Here is a 23,667-nt window from a genome sequence, read left to right as displayed (position 1 = left end):
AAGCTTTTTCAAAAGCCAAGAAGAATCTGTGAAGAAAATACTAGAGATGGAATTTTTAAAGTCTGTATGGCTCCGAAGTCATATAACTTATTTACGTATATTTTAAGGATATTGATTCCAAAGAAGAAATGCACCCACAAAACGAAACCCAAGTTAAAGGCTAATGTGTAAATTGCTTTAAAAACTGTAGTTGCTGTAATTACATGGAGCATTTTACAAGCAACTAGGGACTGCTTTGCATAGATGACTGAAATTTAATCAGTATCTGGCACAGATTGCCTTTCTTTCACACCTCACATTTCTGAAGTACTATTCTAGGGGAACCTGCTAGAATTGTGAGCCTTTGTTATCACATTTATCTCTCTATGCAGCTTCCAAAAGAGTGACTTTCCCCAATCTCCCAGAAGATATGGGTCTGGGTCCTTTTTCAGGAGCTTATGTCTTTCTTTTCCTTTTTGGGCAAAGTTCATTCCACTACTCAGGCTCAGGTTTGTAGTCACATGGATTTTTTATGTATGAAATATAGAAAATATTGTTAATTTTGCTACCTGATACTACAAGATAAAGGAAGCCTCCACAGCTCTTCGTATTCACAGAACATAAACACTTGTGCTAAAGCTTTTATTAAATACAACTTATTTCTTCTTCAGGCTTTATTTTATTATTTGTGTTAGCTGCCATGAAACTGTCAGTTAAACAAAGGGGGCACCCAATAATCTCTGCCTTTTAAAGTCAGAAGGAAGCGGAAAATAATTAGGTATGGTAAATGTGAAAATTGATCTATCTGAAGAGTGTGCAGTTTACAAGCAAAAAATCAATAAGTTTAAACCATACAGATTAAAATCATGTATCAATGTTTTAAATGGTTCAAGATGTAAAGGTCTGAAAGTCTAAATAGAATTCCTGATGATTACTTCTATTAAAATCCTAAGTATTGGAAGATATACAATGACTGTCTAGATTCATTACTATATTATCTGCTTTGTAGAAAAATAATATCCTTGCTGCTTGTTTGTAAAATCCTCATTACTATGCCTAATATACTCTGTCCCTGGAGTAAATTAAAGCATTTCCTTCTTCGCTACTATGCTTTCCTGTAAGTTGGATTCTTTAAGGGGATTCTTTGAGAAATACAGGGACTATTCTGTGACATCTGAGTTCTGGAGATCAATTTATAGCTGTTAAAGATCATGAAGAATTGCCCATTAAAACAGTTACTATTTGACAAATAACAACATTTGTGCTTAGCCTGGATATTTATCAAGCAGACAGAGCACTTATTCCTGATGCCTGAATGAAAGTCTGCATGAAAAAACTTATTAATCAGTTATGGTCTGTTTTAAAACACCTGTCTTGTTTAAATAGAAACTACCAATGTGCACTTTTGCATGTATTAATACTGCATTCCTGATCTGATGGCACTGGAATGTGCCTGTGTTGAGACGTCACAGCCATGGGCCAAACTACCAACAGAAGAAGCTCTGTTATAGAAATCCTGTTTTCCTTTCCTTGAGAAATGCTGGGACTCTGTTTTCATCTATGTGGATCTGGTGGATTATTCATACTGCATTTGGCCTTATAAAACTTCAGATCATGGCTGTATTTGCTCACACACGGCGGCTGCGCTGTGTCACTGTAGTCAGTGGGGACACTGCTACTGAAGTCATTAGCTTTTCAGAGGATGGAAACTGATTCAAAGAGCACCTCATATTTTAAAGTTCCAAACTAAAAACAGGCTTTGGGACATTTCTTAATTGTTTGTGAGCAAAAACTTTATTTTAAGCAAAACATTTTGTCAAAATCAAAGGTGTTCCAAGCAGCTTAGTTATTGAATCCACAGGGGAAAAAAAAAGAAAGATTTGCATAGGTCCCAGTTACAAAGAGTCTACTATTTTCTAGTAAGGATCAGCTTAACTAAAATAAAGAAGTATGGATAAGACAAAAGTTTCTAAGGAAAGCTTTGTGGTTCATCATCCTACTTAATTTCTTTGAGGATTATGTAGGAGTTGTTAAATGGTGTGGATTTCTGTTCAAATTGAACACAGTATGAGACTATTTAATTTCTGTTTACTGTTCAAACTACTACAGGTATAGCATATATTTTAACAGCAAATGATGAATTTGGCCCCTCAATTTTATGTTACATATTCTGCATGAAGTATCAGGTCTGTTTCTTAAGGACAGGTTCAAAATCCATGGAACTTGTTTCAAAAAGGAATGAATAATTATAATCTGTGGTTTTTATCCATGAATAATTATTATCTGTGTTTACAGAGCATTCATTTTTCAAAGCTGTATACAAATATTAACAAGAAATCATCACAACATCCTTGTGTGTCATGTTTCACATATAGCAAAATAAGAAAAAAAAATATATAAAATATAGTGCCTAGCACTTTAGTCGTATAACTGGGGTTTCAAGCTACTAAAGTAATGCAAATAACAATAATGGTATGGGAGAAACCTTTCAAGTTTGAGTCTCTAACTGGCTTGATTTTCATAGGTTTAGACTTCTGAGAACTCACAACTCCCTTTGAAGTCAATTGAAAATGTGAGTGTCAGCACACATTAAAATCAGACCACTAATTTGGATGCTTAAACATGAAATTTAAATTTACAACATTAAGTTTGGAAAAATTCACCTGGGTGACTTTTCCAAAGGTACCACTGGACCTAGGAGATTCTTGATTTTCAACAACTTGTTTTCACAGAGATTCCCGCACAGAAACAATGGACTAAGAAAATCACAATATGGTAGATCTGTGCAGCTAAAGGAAGCTGGAGTGGGCAGGGAATACTGCAGCATAGTCCAGATATTGCAAGAACAAGAGAACCTTCCCTTCTTTCCAGAGCAGCCTAATGACAAAATAGCTGAGGCCACACTGCCTCATGGAGAGGACACTGAAGAGGACACAAAGAAGTCATTTCATATAGACACCTCCTCTCACCTGCTTGTATGTTACCTCCTACCATGTAACACAAAACTGGCTGGAATAGCTGTTGCCACAAAAGTCCCGGGGATTAGCTTTGTTTATACTTTTTAAGAATTATGCGCCAGATCATCCTGTCCAGTGTCTCAAGGTCACTTCCTCAGGTTCAGATGAGCTGAGGGATTTATCTCAATTCTAGTTGTTACTGAGCAGATAATTACTGAGGAGGGACACTATGAGGAGCATCTTCCTCATCAGCTGACAGCCACAGGACGTGGTCACATTACAGAATGAATGTTCCTTCATCTGTATGATTTCTTAGGTTTGATGAGGCAGCCAAAGTTCTTCCTGTGTTAGGTCTGCAGCAAGCATCAAGAACTGATGACTTGAATGCATAGTGAGCTCCTAATATTGAAATAAGGGGTGGAGCTGGTGAATTCTGTCTAGTGCCAGCTTTCTATGTAATATTTCCCAGGATATGTCTACCTTAGTAAGCACTGCCATTCAACAGAAGTCAGTTTGTAATGTGAATCACCCAACACTGAGAACCCAACATACATGTCATGTGTTTGAACATGGGCTTGTTCCTGTGGTTTGAATGCCCATGACTGCTCAGATCCCACCAGAGGCATTCCTGAAACACATCCTCTAGCTCAGTGCTGTCCGGAAGGAACAAGGCTATTTTGTCTCTGGGCTGCAGCTCAGTGTTTTGGGAGGCTGTGGGGATTTCCTTCAAGAGTGCACTCGTAATTTATGTACCCCCTGATGGAAGTACAACCTCCATGCTGGTTCTGTGCCTTGGTATCTCCAAAGCCAGCATACATCAGGAGTTTGCCCACAGCAGAACTCTGTAAGGTGGGAAGTAGTCAAATACCTCTGGCTTAGAAACCTATGGAGAAGGTAATGGAAGTTGGGAGTTACAGTAAGCTAAGCCAGGTTATTAAAAAGAATTGTTTCATCCTTTTAATGATCAGGAACAGATCCACAATCTCGCGTACTAAGCCCCAGCTGAATGTCCTACTCATACACAGCTGACTTTCAAAGGATGGAATAACAGAGTAAAGCTATGGCTGTACTAAACTTGCATAAAATATAAACAATATTGTAAATAGAGAAAGTTCTCTATGGTTCAGTGTATTTTCATTGCATTTTTTGAGAGAATGAGGCATATGAATGTCAGAAAAGTGTCAGCTTGTATTGTGATGCTTGCAGCTTTAATTACGAGCAACTCCAATTCTCTATGTTTACAGAAGGGAGATCACCTACATGTTATTTAAAAACCACTGGGTGTAAGTTTATAGTGGTAACAGGCAAGTCTAATTTTCTTTCATACTTAGGATTTAATAGGTACAGAATGCTGCCCAAGGGAAAAAAAAATGAACAAGTAGTAACTTGATATTTATTCTACACAGACGTGAAGAAAGCTCACAGAAATACACAATGTCTGAAACATTGACATGTATAACTATTTTAATTGAAATGTTGATTTTCTAATAGACCATTCTGCTATGGTAGAGCTTGAAATAGTTGCAATAATTTCCAGACAAAAAGGAAAAAAAACACTCCCAACCCCCATGGCAAAAAAAAACCAAAAAACAAAAAACAAAACTGTTTGCAAAAGTTTATGGTGGAGTCATACAAATTGCACCAAGTTTATACAGTCCAAAGTTGAGAATGTAGCATTATGATTTTGTATAATTGATGCTGTCTTTCCTTGGCCAGATTTTTTTGTGAGGTCTTGAGCTTCTGATATTTCTTGTCTATGCTGGAGAATATTTGTGTAGAATCCTCCGATGGTTTCTAGTGCAGATACCCAGCTCTGCCAGTTTGACGCAGAATTATGACCAGGAATATGGTGTAACAAATAGAGCAGTGGCAGAAATCCTAAAATCTCAGCCCTCCTGGTTGTTCCATGTCTGAAGACACAAGAAGCCCTGTTACTGTTTTTCATTTTTTGCAGATGTGACTGGCCATACAGTCAATGCTGGTGATTTACCCAAGAACATATGGAAAGTTTGTGGCAGAATCAACATGTGGAGTGCAAGCTTATCCTTGCCCTCAGTTCAGGCTCACTTGCACCTGGACCTCCTCCTGACACTAGATTTCGAAAGCCTGACCCATCACAGATTCTTCTATGTGCTCAAGCTAAAGCCTAGATGAAGCAAACCATTATTTTAAATTAACTTTTCTATTTTTTCAGTGCATAATTTTTATTCTGTTGATATTTATATTCGTAGCAAATGTATTTGGTGCCTCAGTTCCTTTTTTCACATTAGAATTGTCATTTGTGTCACATTTTAAGCCAAATTAAATTATTAAAATACTCAGTTATGTAACTACTAGCACCATAGAATTTCTTCTTATTATGGAGACAAACACGGAGTATATTGGAAAAAAAACCCTGTGAATCTCATTTCTGATCCTAATGAAGCAAGTAACCCATTATACCAAGGTTAATTTGTTGACTCATGATTTCCACTTATCCAATGATATACTGAATCATATGAACAAACCTCTACATCTAATCAGTTTTTTTATTGAATCCTGACCTTTTATGCACCTTCTTCTTGATTATGAATGACAGTGACCTTTATCTAATTTAAAACACACATACTGATGCAAAAATATGCAAAGTACACATGTAAATTCTGAATTAAGATGAAGTTGTGCATAATCTTCCAGGGAGAAATTGCTTTAGAGAGAGATGTTTATATTAGTGCCAATTGAGGGTATATGGGGAGAAAAAGTGAATTAGTCAGAACTCAGATGGTTTTGGACGAACAGCTGCAGAGATACTGAGGGCTGTTTAGATTTTCTCTGCTTCTATTTAGAATCCTGAAATGTCAATATAAATATCAATTTTTATTATGCTATTCAGCTTTTATGGCATTCATGAAATGATCAAAATGGAATAAAGTCAGATAAAACACCTTTTCACCTAAGGTTTGACAAACTGTCCCCCAGTATTCCATTTATGTTTCACTCAAAATACATAGTAGTAATTTTCTACAACACAAAATCTGGGTCAAATTCACAATATTGTAAAAGCTGTCTGGTTCACTTTGCCGTTTACCTCATTAGGAAGGAATGGTATGAGCATCATATGGAGATGATCTTTTTAGTTCAGGATATAATTAGGAATTGCTGTAAATGCTGAAAAATAAATAAACAAATTTTAGAGTAGCGGGTCTTGGGATAAAAAGAACTCCCTAACTTTCATTTTGCTTTTTTTCTGCTCATCACTATTGGGCCTGCACTGAAATTACTACAGATGAACGCACAATGGGCACGGTCGGAACCACTGTGTAATCCTATAATCTACTCTCTCTTTTCACAAGTCATTCCTTCCTCTGAATTGCTGTGAACCTAAGTTGTAGATCAGTAGCTTTGTTCTAGCCTCTCTTTTAAAAAATATGTGAAAAAAAATACAGAAAATTTGCAAAACTCAGTGTAAAGACTGTCAAAGCACAAATCTAACAAACACATTCCTCTGAGACGCTCCAACCAAACAGTACCTGGCATTAGCATGTACTTTCATGATTAACAACAGGGGGTTGTCAGACTGCTATTTCTGAAATAAACAGATTTATCCTGACAGATAATCAGCAGTTTGCGCTACCTAATACATGTTATCATCCTCCACTGACATCATTACATTAAAAGCACCCTTAGTATAATCTTTTGTATGAAATTAAACAGGTTTTATGATACATTTTTGGTGGGTTTTTTGTGGCGGATAGAGGGAAGCCTGGTGAAGAGACTGCGAGGTTAGAGAAAACATCCATAGCAAACAACACAGAGAAGCTCCCCAGAAATGGCATGCTGTTTTTGTTTTTTCACAATCTATTAATGTAATTTCTAAATTAATTAAACCCAAATGTTCTGACTGTAAACCACGTCTTGTACTTTTAAGCAGTCCTCTGTATTGTCCTTGGCTGTCCCCTATGTTACCTCAATACTCTCCAGCGTCCCTCTGTCTGTCCGTCCTGCTAGGTTCGCATAAAATCTTGCCATATAGCATGAACTTATGAAGTATTTTTGATCTTTCCACTTATAGACATATTTTTGGGGCTGGCAGATGGACTTTGAGAAACCATCAAGCAATACCTGCGCAGTTTTCTGGCAGGCTCAACTCCTCAACTTTTGGACACCTCTTTGTTGACCATCTCTTCCTCCCTTCAGAAAGGAGGCACCAGGTTGTACATTACTCACTGAACAGGTAAAACAGAAACTTTTGAATCTATGGAGGAATTATGAAACAAAGTCATTTGAACATGGGATGCCTCTGGATCCTCTCTCCCTTCCAACCTGCCTGCTCACTCACCTAGTTGTTTCTGCAGTGATCAAGTTTGTAATCAACATGGGCAATGAAATTTTTAAGAAAAACTAAATATACACCCCCTATGTGTGTGTGTATATATGTCTATGTATAGGTATGTATATGTAATATATGTACCCTCCTCCAGGTAAACAATTCTTGCCTCAGCTCTAAGGGTAAGGGGAATTATATACTCTCAGGTTCACTGGAGAAAATACTGAAATTTCTTTCCTTTTTTAATTTTAGGTTGCCAGCTGACATTATACTATTGCCATCTGTGAACTCATGTAACATAGCCATAGCAAAAACAAGGAGCAAAAATTGCATGGGGACTGTTACTTGACTTTAACAAGGATTTCATCTTCTTCCTTAGAGCACAATTTCTAAGTCATAGACTTTTCTGCAGGGGCAAGTCAGATATCAAAGTCCTGGCTCCAGAGGCCTGTTGTGACTTATTTCTCCAGAGACAGAACCTGTATCCCTCTCTCAGTCCTTTGTCTCACATGGAATAAATTTTGTCTTTTCTGCCTTCTTCCTTTATAACTTGGCAGGAAGAAAATAAAGAAATAGTGTCTAGTGAGTGAGAGATTTTTATCCATTCACACTCATGCATTTTCACACGCATTCCCCCTAATGACAAAAAACCAACCAGCCCCCCAACTAAAAGAGCAGAACTAAAGCAGTGGGAAGGATGAACTTCCTTATGTGACAAGTGTAACCTTTAAACAAAGAAGTGGCAGCATCACACACTTTAAATGCATCTTCATTCCTATGTAATCTTTGCGTCCTGTAAAACCTAGCTTTTGACAAATATGTATGTATTGATTAAGGATCTTTCCCCCTGTATTCTCCTCCAAAAGCTTTCAGTTGCAGTTGTTAAAACTAATGCAAAATTTTGCCACAGATCTTTTGCCCCAGGTAAGCTGGACAAAAATACAACATCTGATACTCTGATGTGGAATGGAGAAATAAATATTAAGCCAACCAAGTGATGTCAGTGGTTTATTTTGTTTTCATTTTTAAAAGTGTTGAATTTCTACTGACCCACATTCTGTGTATTTCTTGTATTCAGTGATTTTTGAGGTTGCTTAGATTTTCAGTTGCGTTAGATATTTTGTGTCCAAGGGTCAAATGAGCATTGCTTTTGAGTCAGATGCCTACTGGCTGCATTTCTGATATCTAACTTTTTCACACTGAGAAAAATAAAAAAAGTGGGAGGCAGTTCAAGCTACCCCAAATAGACAGAAGTAAAGCAACAATTACTTTTCCTGTGTGGACTGCTCTTGCTCATTTCTCCTCAAGAGATAACACTCACTGACATAATGTCAGATAACCATGTTCAGTGTTTCACAGACTTGCCATTTAAAGATTCATTTCCACTCCACTTATTTTCTTTTTATCAGCTTCTCTTTTGGTGCATTTCATCTGTGAAAATTTTCATGTAGACTCCAGGACAGGTATTTGGGAGAGAGGGAAGCAAATGGGTTCAACTTAAAACACCTCTAGAAATTTTAAAGAGAGCAAGATAGGACAGAAAAATGAGAAGTTCTCATGAGAGTAGTTGTTTGCATAAAATTCTCAACTCTCTAAAGTTTCAGTGCAGTTCCCGGGGAAGATGGATATATAAAGACTCAGGTTAACTTCAGTCATTACCAAGCATTTTACATCTGCTGAAGAATTCCAAACATATTAAAGCTTGTCAATCCAAATCTTTAGACTAAAATAAATAAACAAAAACCAACCAACCAAATAAGCAAATAAATAAATAACTAAATAAGGAGCAATTTCAAAGGCTGTCAGTAGGCAAGTTATAGATCTGATTCAGCTTTTAACCCCTAGAGGTATAAGTACACTTTATCTGCAAAAGATATGCAATGTCTGTACTCTGCAATATTACATTTTAATAATCTGCAGCACAAGGCAATAATAAAAAAGGAGAATATGATATAATTGTGTACGTAATTTGATGAGAAGCTGTGGGGAACATCGTCTTTCTATGCAATTATAGAAAATACTAATAACAAATCCTCGAGGACTTTGTTGACAATTAAGTTTCCTATTTTTAGCTGTGTGTTTTCTCAAAAGCTCTACAATTTACTTTTTAGGATTCCCATTTTTTTTCCCCCTCTCTAGAATACTTTTGAAGTGTTGTTTAGCTTAGAATTGTAAACAAGGCTTTCAAGAAGTTGGATTTAACTTAACAACAATATCTAAAGCATTCTTTTAAGATGGTAAAACCAGCAGAAAGGAGCCTGATGGGAGTAAAAGCCCTGCATTGTATACAGCTCCAAGGTCCCACGGACCCGCTGCAAGGCGCATCCACAGTAGAGAATCTGGAAACCTTTCTAGAGAGAGGTTTGGCTGAGTTACTGTAGCAATGGCAGGTTTGCGGAGGCAGAGGAAGAAACCAAACCGATGGGAAAAGGGAACTGGCTGCAGGAAGTCTCTGACAATCTTCACTAGAAAACTCCATAACATTAATTAGCCTGAAATGAAACACAGGCTCTCGCTCCTTGGAGAGTTTACTGAAAATACATTCAGAGGCCTCAATAATATTTCATCTCAACCTGGTTTCATCTCATTTATTTCGGTATATCAAAGAATTAAACTGAGGTGTGTCTAGTAAACCTGGTGAACTTAAAGGAAACTTGAGTACATAATTTGGAAATAACTGTATGAAATGCTGCTGATGACTCACTAAGGACCACTTTTGTCCCTGTGAGACATTGATCATTGGGTAAAAGATGGAAAAGAATCAGGAAATAGCTGTCTGCTCCGACAGTATTTTAATCCACTTACAAAAAATCTTCCTTGGAAAGGCCTTTTTCATATCTCCAGTGGTGACTCATCTAATCTCATCTCTGTATATTGCTAAACTCCACAGGGATCACCTTTACTTTCCAACTTTACCCTGGCCAGAGATTCAGTCAGACAAAAGATCCTTAATGTCTTTCCTTAAGTTCAGCTCACTTCTCTAAAATGCATTTCCCTTCTCTTTCACAAAATGAAAGAAGTAGTTTTTTAGAAATGCTTTCTTTTTCCCCCCTTCTTTTTGGTTTTCTTTTTTTTTTTTTTTTTTTTTTTTTTTTTTTTTGTCTTCTGGGGAGGCAGGATGCCAGTATCAAATGCCTCTTTTCTGTAAATCAAAATTTCTTTGTTGGTACAAGTTGAGTTTTTGGGAAGAATATATTTCTTTTTTCCTGTCTAGAAAGGATTCTTAAATTTTACTTTTAAAACTCATGTATCAAAAAATGTATGTTTGTTCCTCCACATTATATATACGCTTGTTCTCTCTAACGTTAATTTATTCAAAAAACTCTGCACTTGAAAGAGTTAAAAAAAATTCTAATTACAGGATAAGAAAGAAAGGTCAGACTCCACTTACATCATTGTGAAGGGCTTTTATTACACACTGCTATAAAACATATTTCTTTTTTTCAGTTGCCATTCTCACAGGGTAACCTGCATACCAATAGGATCTCCAAAATGCCATGAAGCAAAAGATATTTATCTGCTAAATTCTATGTACAGTAACCTTACAAATGCCAGAGAAAGAAAGATTGCCCTCTGCACAGTAATACTTGTGTAGATGTCTTCTTTATGCTAACAATGACAAGGCTCTCTCGGTTTGCACTGTACTCCAAAATCAGAATGCATTTTTTGTTCAAAAAGCAGACTGTATATCAAAGAGAAAAGATGCACATTTTAGGCACTGAAATACTTAATATAGTGAGCAAATTCTCTCCTGAAGCATTTTTAGTAAAAATATCTAATCCAGAAACATAAAATGAAAATGTATGACTCAAATGTTCTTGAAGAAATTAGACAGGATATGTTTGGGAATATCTCTCTGTCCTGGCTGGTTAGCTAAATTTTCATTTTGAACTCTGTTTGAAGCCTCACAGAACTGTTATTTGATTAACTTGACTATGTTAGATAGCAAGTTAACCAAAAGCAGGGTGGCTCCAAATCTAATTGCTGTCATTTTTTAAATCCAGCTATGCAAAACAACAAACAAGAACTTTACTCTGGGACAAGTACAAGTCAGAAAAATTCTAATTTTTGCAATATATTAGTCTTCAATTCCATTACTTGTGATTTAATGTATCTAAAGTTGTTTATATAGTTATTTATATAACTATTTTCAGCCCTAAATTCTGACAATGTATTCAAAGAAATATACATTAATAAATGCAAGATCTTCTGTCTGCTTTCATAATACCAGTGTGTGCTGTCAGATGTATTAGTTCAATATTTCAAGTGATGTATGCTTAAAATTAGAATGTAACGAATGACGTAGCAACTGACTTTCTTTTTCTTAAGGAGTTTTTAGGAATCTCATTCAAATAGTTTTTTCAGAGTTGCACTTTGTTTGCAGAGCAAGCAATGCCTATCCAACCTTTCTAAACAATAAATATTAACACAGAATAGTGAGGGTTCCATTTCATCACTTCTGCTGGTAATTCTACTAACTATGTTTATCTTGTGGTCTAAATTTATGACAGGCCCATTTGCAGTGAGGCCTGGAGTTTCCTTGTTTACAACACTGCAAAGTAAAAGGTGACCCTTTTATTTTTGTTTAAAACCTTTCAACAGTTTGTTCTGCTCCAGAGATAGCACCTTAATAAGGTTTCAGGCCAGAAAGCTCTCTTGTTTTCTTTTGTGGGGGTACAGTTCACTTCATTTACTTACACAGACATTAGAAAACATTTTTAAAACAGAATACAAACTTGGCTGCAGATTACATTTGTAGATTAGCAAGCTTCTGCACTGAGATCTTACCTGCCATTATGTAAAGGAAAAAAGAACCAGGGGGTAGAGGATACATAGCTGGCTAAATAAACAGTAAATGAGCTGTTTAAACAGTTGTATCTATACACACAAGTAATAAAAGCATCAGGCACCTGGTGCAAATCTATTAGGACCTAATTCTGACAACAATATACATCATTATAGTGGGATCTGATAAAGAGCAAACACTGGAGGCATTACATGTCTTTAGAAGAATCAGACTTCCTACCTTAGCAAGAGTGATAGAAGGTAAGTCCCCCTTTAAAGAAAGTTGTAAGTAAAGCCAGGCAGCAGTTGCAGTGAATTGAGTCCTTTCAGTCACTGTATACATGCAGTAGTTCTGCAATAAGGGAAAAATATAATGGGAGGAGCAGCTGTGAACGAGTGACCTCCTGAAGCTGAGTTCTCTTTGTGAATCGAGCACTGGGAGCCAGTGCCTCTGATTTGCATGGATTATCTCCACTTGAACAGATACATTTAAATTAACTGGCACAGGGGCACAGGGATAGAAAACAAAACAAAACCAAAAAAAAAAAAAAAAAAAAAAACCACCCAAAAAAAGAGGGAGAGAAAATAAAAGAGGAAGGAGTAAGTGGGTGAGCGGAGCAGAGCGCGGAGGGCGAGCGCTCGGCTGGGCGCGCTGAGCCGGCAGCGCTGCGGCTCCGAAGAGCTACAGCTCCCTCTTCATGCCGCAGCCGTAAGACGAGGAAAGCTGTCTGTACGGTCGAGCTTAACACAGAGTCCCCCCACCCCCGCCCCTGCTCCCCCCAGCTTATGATGGTCCATTTGATCAGATTTCTATAAACACTTAATAACTCAGCCTGACGTGCACCCAGGGTTTTGGACTGCAAGCCTTAAATGATTATAAATCTGGTAAACCCTTGCTAAACGATTTTAAACACAGAAGTATTTTGAACATAGTAACTTGTACAAGTGGAGATGGGTTATTTCCAAGTGGGCCATGGCAGATTTATTATTTGTGAGTGTACAGGTGCCTTTAAAATAGTTAAGGGATGGCAGCATTCAGAGCATGCTGTGCGGGAAGATCCCTGACAGGATGGCGGTGTGTGTTCCAGCCGGTGGTTTCAATGTTATCTAAAAATCTAACAAGACAAAAGAGAGACAAAAAAATTTGCATTCAACCACTTCAGAATTTCTCCCTTATTACCATAAATACCACAAACATTACCTGTTGCACACTCCTGATTTGATTTAAATGCAGTACTTAAGCTGATTAGAGAAATATGAGAGTATGTTCAACCCTCTCAAACCTGCATCCAATCCAAGAGGATCCTGAAATAAACTTTGTTTCTTTGTTCAGAATATTTAAAATAAGTTCTTTGTACACAATGGTGTAGAATTCTGTGAACCTCCACATGGATTCATTCTGCTCAGAAATTAGACCAAAAGTCATGAAAAGTAGTAGAATGACTGGTCATGTGTTCTTTCATGAACATCCTAAAACAGGAATGGATGCAATTGCATTCTCTGAGAATTATTCATTGGTGAGATTTGGTGGGACCAAATGTCCTGTATTAGCACTCAAAAGATTCAAATGCTGCTTTTTAAGATGCATGTCTTGCTGTAAAATAGTACTTGTTCAGAGATAAATAGAATGAAACTGTGTTCAAAGACAACCACGGCTGAAGTCTGTTTCCAACTCATTTGCAAATCAAGCTGAGTCCAACATGAGTCTTTTGGGTTTCACAGTTCTGGGGATGCCAACATTTATTTGTAACACAGAATCCAGAACACTGCCTTTATCTGAACAGAATATAGGGTAAGTACTATGCTTAATTGAATGAGAAACTGCTTCTTTTAAAGTAAAATTTACTACAGATAAACAATCCCATAGACATTGGAAAAGGTAATGGAGGATATAGTTGGGGTTCCTAAGACATGCTTTATGACACAGTTATTGGTGTACTATTTAAAGTGCTTCCTCTGAGAAATGCTCTTTTTTTCACTGGAGGTCTGGGAGTTTGATTATTTTGAGAGGGGAAGGATCCTTCAATTAGACTCTGTGTCTTTGAATACTTACCCAGACGGTATTTAACCTGTCTGAAATATCATCCTTCCCTGTGCACAGTCCAGAACTTCTCAACTGTGTTCTCTGGAAATATCTTGTAAGTTGGACCCCAAATTTTGTTTCTCATTTTCTCAATTGTGACCACTCCACTTCCAGTGACCACTCACCAGGTAATAACAGATGAATTTGACTCCAGCAGGGCACTCAGAAGTCTAGTCTCAATATCAAACCTGTATATGATAGCTGTATAAAGCGGCCTCCTGGTTGATAGATGGCTTTGAAAAAAGATGGACTGTGAACCAAATTTGCTCTTATTACTCTGTACCCTGCAATACACTCCTCAGTGCTGCAGTATCCAAGCTGATAATGGCATAGCTATTCAGTCCCACCAACCTGTATGTCACCAGCAACAGGGAATCCTAGAAAAAGAAAGAAATAATCTAGCAGTGAGAGGGATTTTTGCTTTAAGGGTACATGTAAGAGGAAATGCCTTTGTAAGGAGTGGAGACAGCCACAGAAGGTACAATAGAAAAATCCAGGGACAATGTGAGCTGAATTCAGAAACTGTAGGGTGTTTCTTATTCTCTGGAAAGATATAAATGCCTGCAATGTCATCTGCTAAAGTTCGTCAAGAGAAGACCTTACTAGAGATGTGCCTGGAGGTAATGTTGAATGAAGATGTGGATTTGAGGAAATGGTGTAAGAAAGAGCGAACTGAATGGGCAACTGGAGAATTATGGGCACTTTTTAAGCGAGAGGTCATACAAGAGATACCTCAGGGGAGACTGGTGAGTCAGGGAAGTCTGTAAAAATATAACAAGTGGAGCAATCTGGGAAACAGAGGAAAGCAAAATAATATGCTTGTCGTCTGGGAGACTCAAAAACTATAACAGAAAAAAAACCAAAACAGAAGGTAGAAAGGAAGTGGAAAATTTAACTCCAGGAAAAAAACTGTAGAATCCAAAAAGGAGTGATAATGGTAGAGAAGTTAGTGAGTAAGGAAAAATGAAAGCAAGGATCATCTGTTAATGGAAGGCAAAATGGACTAAAAAAAATAGTGACTGCTTGAACAGGGAGCCTGTGTTAATCAGAAACAAATAAACTGTCACTAGATCAATTCCACAGAGCAGGATGTGAGGTAATTTCTCAATACGGAAGATGTGGGTGGAAAAGGAAAAATGCATTCTGCTGGGAATAGGAAAGGATCTTTTTTTTAATTTAATTTTCCTCAATGGGAAATGATGCTAAGAAATTCCCACTGGAATAAATCAAAGATGATTAGACTAAATGATTTCATTTTAGGTAGGGGAAAAGTGCCTAAAAAGAGAAGACTCGTGGGAATAGTAGCTGGCTGAATATCCATGGAAAAAATTGGAACTGAGATCCACATTATTTAGGGGAAAAAAAGAACCTTTAGAAATACATGGAAACCTTGTTAGAGCTTCATGTCTTGTTGCTCTACATAATAAGAAGCAAATCTGCTCAATGAAAATTGAGCTCTGGTTGAGGAAATATTGCTGGATGATCAGGTAAGAGAAGGTAAATTTACGTAGTGGGACCAAGGTATGGTAATGTTCAAGCTGCTCAGGAAAGATCTGAAGAAAGATAAGTAAATTTGTGTAACTGCCTTCTAGTAATCTGATAGATTAGGAAGGAAAAAGAAAGTATGGCATACATCAGACAAGAGCACATTTGGGCCAAACTAAGGCAAATATTTACCAAGCAGTCACCAGCCAGTAAGAGGTGAGACTGCCACTCTCTTTCCTCTGATAAGCAGCACAGATACTATCAGAAAACTGGTCCAAAACCAGATCATGAGTGAAGCTCATTTAAATTAAATGGAACAATCAATAAAAACTAGGCTTTATGGCTGAACGGGCAAATTTTGTTAGCCTAAAAGACCTTGTTAGTAAAATTAGACCGGATTATTCAATACCTTGAATATGGAAGACCCTTGCAATTCCTTTAGATTAAAGAAGCTAAAGATATCTGGAATGTGTAGCAGATGGAGATGAGACAATGCATGGAAAAGTGGCCAAGCTATTCCATGATGTGGAAGAACTCCTTCCTTTTATAAGAGACATGCAATCACAGGATGAAAGAAAAAAGATGGATCAACAGATGTGTATTAGAGGTCAAAATACAAAGTAAAGTGAAAATTGTCAACAGCCAAATTGATTTACAATTTGGAAGGGCTATTTAAACAAACAGGAAAACAATCTTCATGCAGATGATACCAAAAATTAAAACCACAGGGCTTCAATGCAAGCTAATAGAAATAAAGAAAGTGTGTCAACAATTAAATATTTCTTCATGTATGTTTTCAGAGGAAACAGGATAAATAGTGGGAAGGAAGCTGTGATGCCATAAAATTACCAAACTGGAAGCAAAACTAAAAGCACAGTGTACTCAGGACAGGGAGAGGTATCAAATAAAGTCCGTTCCACAATCTGACAAGAAAGGGAACATGAAATCCCAAAGCTGGTAGGAAGCAGCTCAGACATGATACTGGCTGACTGGAGAAGAGAAAATGTATTATCCATTTATAAAAGGGAGACCTATGCAGCTACAAACCCATTAGTCTGACCTCAGTTGCTTCAGAAGAAATTTTGAAGGAAAAAATAATTGAAGACAGGGAGGCAAATGGAAAATGGGATAACATACAAAAAGGATTTACTAAAGATAGAATGTACAGAGTGAATTTGTTATGGCTCTTTAATAAGATAACTGATTTTCTAAACAAAAGATTTGTGATACATCTTATCTGTATCTGTGCTGCTTATGATACAGCATTACATAGGAAACAGGGGATTAGGAGACGAGTTGTAAAGTGGATAAGAGATTTTCTAATGGATAGATGGCAACAGGTGGCATTGAAAGAAGCAGCATCAAACTGCTGAAAATTTACTAGCAGGAATTCTCAAAATTCAGTCTTTCAATCAATCTTTTTTTAACATTCAGGCATGAAGAGATGAGGTATGAAATCTATACTTTCCATTGAGCTTGAAAACAAAGTCCTTGCGAAAGAGGATTAGTGGGGTTTTCTAATTACATAAAATACAAGTACCTGAATATTTTATACACACACATTAAATATGGTACTATATTTTTCTGTAATAAAAAATATATATATGCCATGTAAAGAGTGTGGCCTTATATGAAATTCTGTATGTGGTCTTTGTCACTTGGAATCAAGAAAACATGCAAAAACTGGGATAATTAAAAGAAGGTGCAGCTGCAATGGCTGGCAGACTGGAGAGCCACCATTCATGGAGGAGAGTAAAATACTTAGATGCTTTTGTCTGACTGAGCAAAAAACTGAAAGAGGATATGACTGGTGTCTGTAAATGTATTTCTCACACAGCAGACTGGAAAACAGTTGAATAAAGCTATAGAACAAGGCTGACAAATGGAAAAGCAGCTCATGCTTAGATAAGAAATGCAGAGAGGATTTCAACCATAAGAAAAGTGAATTTTCCGGACTCCCAATAGCTGAAGTAGGGGTAAAAAAAAAAATTAAGTGTGTTTTAATGGAGAATGATTCTTCTGTTAAAGATGTCCTTTCACCTGGTTGCCTATGCAATTAGAAGACTAGGCTTGAGACATTCCTCATCTTTTGTTCCCAATTTCTGTAATAGATTCCATTGAACTCAGTGACCTGTCATGTGTCTTCTCCCTCCCACTTTTTTAGTGCCAATCAGTGTCTCTGGTGTTGCTGAAGACTCGAGCAGACTCAATGGTGTATCTGTCATGCTTCAGAATGTGCTGTCTGTAGATGCACCGTGCATTCTTCCCTCTTCTACCCTTCATTTTGAAACCTGTCTGATAAGGAAAGATTATGTCATAGATATAATTATTTTAGCATCCAGTACAGAAGCTGTTAGGTACTCCGTCCAAGATAACTAAGAAACAGAAAAGAAACATAGGAAGGAGCAAGATGATGTAGCAGGAAAGGACAAGAGTGCAGTTCACCAGGAAAATATTGCTGGAGTAAAATAAATGAGAAAAGCATATTAACTTTTAGCCATGGCTGAAATCACGGAGCAAGTCAGGCAGAGAGATCAAAGGATGTAGAAAAGATTAGAGAAAATGGACAAAGAAATTCAAGAAAACATTTTTTAACTTTACAAGAAGCTTGATTTTGATTCACTTATAAAAGAGGTCCCTTTGATTTATTTAAATCCCCCCTGAACATCCTTGCTCTGCAATTGTACACCCTGTTAACAATTCTCTGTTGATTAGACAATGGAAAAGCAGAAAAGAACCAATCATGGTTGTAACAGCAGAAAAGCCAAATACATTCTAACAGCTGGCTATCACACTATCTGCTACATCCCAGAAAGAAAAGTCCAGCAGATATAACTCAGTACCTAAAAAGTCAGACTAATATGCAAAAACACCAAGGCTATTGGTGCTATTTTTATTTGTTCCTGTTCCCAATATAGGCAGATGTGAACACCAGTAGCAAGTATATACATTCAGATATAATAGGAGATCCTGGATTTCTCATCACTTATTATAAATGCATATACAAGCTGTAACTAAATCCCAAATATTCAAAATAATCAATATCAAAAGGTTCTACCTGAAGTACTTTCAGCAGAGCTGATTAATTCCAGAAAGAAGGGCCTATGATCTGGTTTCCTAAGGAGAAAAGTAGAGGAAATCAGATCCTTGGTGACCCTCTAAATGAAGTCTTTGAAGGAGGCCAAGCCAGTCAGAGATTTTTCTGGCTGAAGAAATTTCATTGAGAAAAGCTGCTTTGTTAAACTGGAGAACTTTTGATAAAGTGTTGTAGATGCCAAGGCAGGCTCTAAGGAAACCTTTGATCCCTTGCAGGTCTCTTTGTAGAGGTGAAGAAATGTGGTGTAGCAGTGAACCCTGTTTTCCCTGTCTCCGGTATGTAACTATGGGCAATATATTCACTGTTCTGCTTGGATAATTTCACTGATAACAGCAAAGGTGGGGACAGGAATGTAATTTTCATTCAGAAGCGGTAGAGTCTAGAAAAAATAAAGAAAATGTCCTTCTTTTAATTTAAACAAATAAAGAAACAAAGCTCTCTTAATCCTGTGGAGCAGCTACTAAGCTTTCCAGAGTTGTAAGTCCAGAGGGTCTATTCTGAAGAGAATCTCAAATTCTGTCGGTCTGAGAGAGAAAATAATTCAATTAGAAATAAATTCTCCCCAAAGCAACCTGAAATTTCCAAAAGCTTTTCTTTTTTTTTACACCACCTTGTACTAAAGTTTTCATAAAAGACAATTAATCACCTCAGAAACAACCTGTCTGAACAGCAGCCAGTCTTCAAATTTTAGCTTAGGTTTTGCATGTAGAATTCACCCCCAAAATAATTACTCAGAAACTGAGAATCTACATCCCAACAGAAACTGAATTTAAAAAATGGATTCCATGGATTTTTCCACAAAGTGTGTAATCGATGAAAAAAGCAAGTTGGTGCCTAGTGAGAAACTATTTCACTGGTGAATTCCTATGTGACTTTAATTTTCCTGTATGCTTGCAGACATGTATGTTTTTTCTTACTTTAAAGATAATCTCTGAAGTAGTTTCATACTACATTTTTTAAAAATGGAAAAATGGATGTTCTGGATAGTTTGAGGTTTACCTGTGATGTCTGTAGGTGATCAAATTGCTAGTTCAGCCTTCCAAGCCCTACATAATGAAATGGTGGAAAATGCATTTAAAACATATTTAGTAACAGAAGAAAAAGGAATAAAATAAAACATTTCAGAGAACATTGAAACAATTACTGGTGTTTTACTTGTAATGACAGCTTTCCCACACTTTATACAAAGAACAGAGAGCCTGTTAGGCCAAAATGTGGTGGATAATCTTTATGGAAGAAGGGTGAAATTTAAATCCAGACTCTAAGACTGGATAGTGTAATGAGCAATAGACAGACTATGCACTTAATTCCATTAAGTGAAATGTATTTCATTAACAAAAGTGTTAGCAGAATTAAAACCTCACACTAAAGGAATGTGAAAATCATCAGTGGCAGCCAAAAAGCTGCTGCAATATGGTACATATTGCAGAAGAACTGAGACTGATGTGGGATTAAATACATATGAAATGAATAAAAAAAACCTGACCAAAATTGTAGCAAAATTTGAATGCTAATTTATGGCACCTAGTGAAAGAAGCAGGACAGCAGATCATCTGCATATAAATGGCCTCAACACATTTCTTGGTGCCAGTCTGTTACCCTGCTCAGAAGGAAACAAAACACATTTCTTAACCTAAGACTGAGACAATGAATTGCCAAATAGGAGATTCATTAAATTTCATTAGTTAAACAGGAATTATAAAAGCAACAGCTTTTTTTAATAAAGTCTAATAAAACTAAGAAATGGTTGAAAATGATGTATGGACTAGAGGAAGCAAGAAAAGATAGGAAAGAAGAAATAAAAATAACACAGGATACCTCCATATTAGAGATAGAATGCTTTCACATAGACACTATGTTATACATAATTATGCTAACTCACCCTGAGAAACAGTTTTATATCTTGGAAAGGACTCGGAGGAACATCACATAGGGAAGAAAAACCACCATAAATATCAGGTGACAGAATAAGATATAATACCACAGACTTCCAAATAAGAGTATGCAACAAGTCCACACATAAACATCATAATTATGGAAGAAAAAAAAGCAATATTGGAAAGTTTATTCTATTCGTAATTATGTTCTTCTTCACTTTCCAATAGTTTTTAAAAGCAAATTGAAAACAAATATTACAAAATTGTTTAAAACAAAAATTGTTTTAGATTCTTATTTTCTTTTCATAAATCTGTTCTGTCTTTATTATACACATCAAAGGGCCAACTAGTCCTTGCAACAACTGTTATCTTAAATTTCTAAAGTGCCTGAAGTTTTTATTTTTTAGATATACAAGCAAAAACTTGTATGTATTTAGCGAGAAAAAGAATTTAGCAAGGAAAAAATTAAGAAACAGTATGATGAATAAGGAATCCAAGACATTTGATTTGGTTTATGTGGGATTCTCTTTTACAAAGATGAGCAAAAATTTCAGAAGCCCTCTATTTCAGAAGTGTTATCTATTCAAGATTTTTTATCAGAATTCACAGTGATTTCTGTAATACTGCAGTCATCACATCTGATTACATTGATTGATATCACAGCCTAACATTTGATACAGCTCTGTCACATCTCTTTTTTGGAATGACCAACTGCAACAAATCACATCTGCTAAACTGTGTGAAAGAAAGGGACCAGTGAGGTTTTGTCTAAGTGGAGATTTGTCTTCAGAGTTACTTGAGGCCTTTTCCACTTGTTTCTTATGAGTACAATGTCATCAAACAAGACAAAAGAGTGAGTCTATTGTCATTATGAAATATCCAATGTCTCTTCTCTCCATAAATACATTAGTGGTGTTGCCTGTAATTGCTGGAATAGTCCAAGGGGTAAGCTGGGTATCTGATAATTCCCTCACAATTTCTCAGTGGCAGCGAAATCTAAATCATCATCCTTGGGTCTTTGCCTCCTTATCTACAGCAGGGCTTCCCCCACATGTTCCCCTGGCAGCCCTTTTAGCTCCTCACCCTGCTCCAAGTTTTGTATCCCCTGTCATCTCCCTGGAGCACCAAGTCCCCTCCTCCAGACATCTCAGGGCCTTTTCTGCAGCTCAGAACTGCCTAACGACTACACCCCTTTCTCACCTTTGTATTTGCAATTGAAAAAGTAGATCTGTTAACATTACAGATGGATGTTTTCAGTGACTGACTCACTTGGAGACTTTTGGTATTCTCCTGGCCTTAGTTCATGCTGTTTCTTTTCCTGTTTCATCCCCCTTCAACAGAGTCTGTTAGTTTTGGTCTGTGTAGAACAGAATAGTCAAGTGAACACAACAGTATTTGTACCAACAACCTACAGCAATCTCCTCTTTTCTCCCCAATTACCAATGTAGTATTTTAGGATATGAAATGTTTATTTTTCAAGCACCATTTTGAGATTTGCTATTTAATTTCAGGAACAGTATGATGATCAAGTTTATTAAATAACACTCAACTGAGAATGTTCCCATTTCATATCTTGATTCCTGAAAGGTTTAGGGCTATTGTTTAGTTTCCTGTTTCTGGTAATTTCAGTGTAACTGTACATGGTACATAAAATGAGTTGTTGAACAGCAGCTCCACAGGCATTAGAATTCAACACCTCTGGAGTCCCCTGCTTAAGGACGTGTACGTGTTAGAATGAGTTCAGAGGAAGCCACAAAGCTGATCAGGGGCTGGAGTAGCTCTTTTAGGCAGACAGAGAGAGTTGGGACTATCTAGCCTGGGGAAGGGAAGGCTCCTGGGAGGAGCTGCCCAGAGAAGCTGTGGATGCCCCATCCCTGGAAGTGTTCAGGGCCAGGTTGGATGGAGCTTTGAGCAATCTGGTCTAATGGAAGGTGTTCCTGTCCATGGCAGGGGGTTGAAACTAGATGACTTTTAAGGTCCCTTCCAACCTAAACCCTTCTATCATTCTGTGATTCTAACATTTAATGGGACTAAGGCCAAAGATGTAAATAAAAAAAATATTTTGAAAGACTAAAAATTTTAATTTCTTGCTAATCCTGTAGCATATTAATAAAACCTGATATTAAAAATTTAATTTAAATAAAGCACTAAGAGACTCATCTTCCTAACTATCTGTGTACTCAAAAAGGAGAAAGAGCCAGTCCTTCAAAGAGCAATCCAGGTCACCTAGGGCAGGCTGGGCCCCCAACCTTCCATTTTACCTTTGAACTGAGGTTTCACCTGTGAAGAAGCAACAGCAAGTTTACAGAGAAGATGGATTAATTAACTGGATCTGTGGTCTTTTATTCCAGCTGAGTATCAGGAGGGCTGTGTTTGCAGTGTCAAAGATGAACACATTTATTTTGGGATCTTTTTAACAAGCAGTTAATGGATGTTGATACCCATTTGCCATTACAGTTAGTGACAATTTGATGTCTATGCTGACATTGTTTTGAGAATCTCATCCCAGGAGATTTGAACAGAAAATCTAGCAACTTTCTTTTTTTTTTTTTTTTTTTTTTATTTTTTTAATACAAGGACTCTTGTTTCCTGAAGTATTTTTATTACTTCCTCTCACTACTTGTTTGGGCAACCAGACTCCTCCCTTTCAGAAGTGAATGAAAACAGTTTGGGCAGCACCTGGATGAATTAAATTTTTCAGTTCTATGGCTGCCTTTAGGAAGCTCTTTTCATTAAAAGTCATTTGCATACTACAAAACTGTATTCCTTATAAGTGTCAAAGCTGATTTGAAGCAGAGGGCTGATGGGCAAAAATCAACAAAATTGCTAAGGAAGAGTTAATAAGGTCAAACAAATTTGTTGATCAGTCTTTAAAGAAATCTTTCTGGACTAGTTTTCTGTTTGCTCAGGAATTCAGGCAAACCTATTCTTCATGCAAGTCTTACTTTTTAATTCATCACATTTATTTTTGTAGAGAAGCAATATTGAAGATTGAATTTAAGCAATCACTTTAGCCTTTTCCACTGGGTTAGGTAATGCAAAGAAATTACTCTATGAAGAGTGTAAAGCTTATCCACCTTTTCCTTACTGTGTCACTC

General features: G+C 36.9%; 1 protein-coding gene across 28 annotated transcripts in view; it reads right to left on the bottom strand.

Moving 5' to 3' along the window:
- The window catches only part of ADGRL2 (adhesion G protein-coupled receptor L2), a 388,299-nt gene extending 375,577 nt beyond the window's left edge, over positions 1-12,722 (bottom strand). For 15 of the 28 annotated variants that reach the window (XM_038143888.1, XM_038143903.1, XM_038143905.1 and 12 more), the window contains exon 1: positions 12,269-12,721. The gene's annotated coding sequence lies outside the window, so the exon portion shown is untranslated. Of the gene's footprint in view, positions 1-6,003; positions 6,084-12,268 lie in introns of all 28 variants that reach the window. The other 13 variants (XM_038143910.1, XM_038143913.1, XM_038143917.1 and 10 more) reach the window with 4 other exon arrangements.
- Between the last annotated feature and the right edge of the window lie 10,945 nt (positions 12,723-23,667).

Source organism: Motacilla alba, chromosome 8 (genome assembly GCF_015832195.1).
Source record: "Motacilla alba alba isolate MOTALB_02 chromosome 8, Motacilla_alba_V1.0_pri, whole genome shotgun sequence".
In the NCBI taxonomy this organism is placed as follows: Eukaryota; Metazoa; Chordata; class Aves; order Passeriformes; family Motacillidae; genus Motacilla; species Motacilla alba.
The sequence above is the reverse complement of the archived record's forward strand: the minus strand, read 5'-3'. Positions and strand labels throughout refer to the sequence as shown.